The sequence below is a fragment of the Cucurbita maxima genome, unplaced genomic scaffold, assembly GCF_002738345.1.
Source record: "Cucurbita maxima cultivar Rimu unplaced genomic scaffold, Cmax_1.0 Cma_Scf00019, whole genome shotgun sequence".
NCBI classification, from domain to species: domain Eukaryota; kingdom Viridiplantae; phylum Streptophyta; class Magnoliopsida; order Cucurbitales; family Cucurbitaceae; genus Cucurbita; species Cucurbita maxima.
In genome coordinates, this window is record NW_019272035.1 from 2,795,463 (window position 1) to 2,798,171 (window position 2,709).

At 32.9% G+C, this 2,709-nt stretch overlaps 1 protein-coding gene across 2 annotated transcripts in view; it reads right to left on the reverse strand.

The window, feature by feature from the left end:
- The window catches only part of LOC111494023 (increased DNA methylation 3-like), a 7,088-nt gene extending 4,379 nt beyond the window's left edge, over nt 1-2,709 (reverse strand). The window contains exons 1-2 of one of the 2 annotated variants that reach the window (XM_023144007.1): nt 2,496-2,625; nt 2,310-2,406 (exon numbers count right to left, since the gene is read on the reverse strand). The gene's annotated coding sequence lies outside the window, so the exon portion shown is untranslated. The other variant, XM_023144008.1, reaches the window with a different exon arrangement.

Sequence of the window (2,709 nt, forward strand, 5' to 3'; positions counted from 1 at the left end):
AAAAAAAAAAAAAAAAAAAAACAAAAACTTTTACCGTTAGTGTATGGACAGAAACAATTAGTACATTTCAAAAATACTTCTGAATTCTCAAAAGTTACATAAGTACCCTTTAACCTTCCAAAAAAGGGTTAAAAATTTCATTGCTCTTAGCACATGGACAGAAACTGTTTATCTAGCACATCACCTCCCCCTTCCATTTCCTTTCTCTCCTCTATTTCATTTTATGGCCTAATACTTCCTTATGTCTCTTTTTCTTTTTTTATTTTTCCTCTCTTCTTCAATAAGCTCTTACTCTATTCCTTCCATTCTCCAATCTCTAAATTTACCCTTTTCAATTAAGGTACATAGGTTATGGCAAGAAGAAAGAGAATAATGGAACCACCAAGGGACTTTAGAGCTTAAATGTTTTAACAAGATTGTATGTTAGTAGAGAAGTGTGTGTTAATACGTCGTTTGTGTTTATACACATAAAAAGAGACGCGTTGAGAGTTTTGGTCAAAATTTTGAGGACAACCCATAGGAGGTTAAAGAAAGAAAATATGTACATTACCAAATTTGTAGTGATGAAGAAATTATTGATCCTTTTTGGAGTTCATATTAGTCTATTTGTTGGGATCAGTTAAAAAGGTTCCCCATGATTGAAAATGATATTCCCTTCTCAACCTTTTTTTATTCAGTGATTCATCGCTGAGCTTTGAAGAGTGATTTTAATATTAAAGCTTTGTGAGATTTTGTGGAATTTTATGCTTTAACGTAAGTATCTGTGAGGAAAAAGAAAAAGTAGATATCTATTATGACTTAGTTTTCAAATTGATTATTTCCCAACTCAAGATAACTTCAAAGAAATTTATCATACGGATGACAAGAGCTTTTTAAAATAAATAAAATAAAATAAAAAGGTTAAAGGGCATTAATGCAACTTTTGAAAGTTCACATTTCTGTTAATATATTAACAGTAAGGGTATTTTTAACTTTTTTCGAAAATTTAAGGATATTATTGAAATTTTGAAAGTTTAGACGTATTTTTTAAATAAAATACTAACGGTTTATATCCAAAACTAATGGTAAGGGTATTATTGAAACTTTTGAAGGTTAGGGGATATTTTTTAAACAAAGTAACTTAGCCTAATCAACCTAATGGTGTTGATATTCAATAATCTTTAGGAGGTGATTGCAGTTCAAGCCTTTCAGTAATAAAGCAACTCAATGACAGATGAAGAGGTGTCTAAACCCCAGATATTGCCATCAAAATTTTACGTTTCCCAACATATGGATAAAAAAGATAGAACACAATGGGATAACCAGTAATGTCTAGGCGCAAAATCATGCATTTAATAAAAAGAATCAGCAAACAAATCCAAGGCCAATAGCAGAGGGGGACAAGGAAGATATTGTTATCCCACCTGAACTTATAAAACTAAAAATAAACAAATGGATACTGAATATTAAATATTGTCTAGAAGTTGTCTTCGACAGACTCTTCTCATCTTATGGACAGAATGATCTCAAAGACATATTTGAAAGAATGTTGGCTAGTTTAATGGAAGAAATTAAGCTCTTAAATGAGGAAAATGTTTCGATTACCATGGATAAATTGTGAACCTAGAGCATAAAAATCAACCTATGGTGGCAAGGCAAAGAAAGTTGGCTAGTCAGGCTTGTATTTCTAAAAACCAAAGAATCAAAGTAGGTAATCTTATTGATTCTGGAGAACAGTTCATTAAGTGCACGTTTAAATTTCATCAAATCCTCCACTCAAGAAACTAATACCTTCATACGTTGAGGTCATTTTTATATGATTGATGACCAGATGTGGGTACTTTGGGCTGGAAAATGCTATTATTTCAGTACTAATAGTCACAATGGTTGTGTTGTATGATTTTAAAAAAATTCAGGCTTATGGCATGAGTTTGGGCACTTTTTTATCTAATCGGGTTGTTGAGACAGGTGCAAATTGGCCCAACATTTCATGATATCCAAAAGAAGAACAAAACAATCATATAGATGGAGTTAGACATTCTGTGACATGATTTTGGAAGTTTTTTGGTTGAACTGAATGCATTTTATAAATTACCTTCAAGCAATTTTAAATACGTCTAAGAAGTATTAATTTCAAAGCCTATTCGAGTACAGGGTTAAATCATTGAAAGTTTCTAAACCAAATACGAGACAAAACTGAAGTTCGTAAATTCACATAGACGCACTCTAAATCAAAGAGAAAAGCATTAGAATCTCCAAATCAACCAACCAAAAGTATGAACATCAACCAGATGGAAAAGTTTGTAAGAAGAGGATGATAATTTCGTTACCTAATGCTTTTCCCCCCTATACACAACACCGAACCAGCGAAACAAAACGGGAAAACACAAATTTCGTAATTCCACCAAGTCCAGCGAAATGAAGAATCTGCACACAATAAATGAACGTTGGAACCGGAGAAAAATCGAATAACAAGAAATCCAATAAAGAACATCAAACAGAAGTATTGATCATACAAATTATGATGAACAAAAGTTACAAATCACATTCTCAAGCGACGAGCAAAGAAACCAAGACGGAGAATTTCACAAAGGAAGGTTGAAATGATGGGCAAAAGCGAAATAAAACCGAACGGCTATGACCAGAGACAGTACCTGGAGCCGCAGGCGGGGAGATGAAAAAATTGAAAACAACTTTTTGGGGCCAGTAAGGTTCGAACTCTCGACCTAA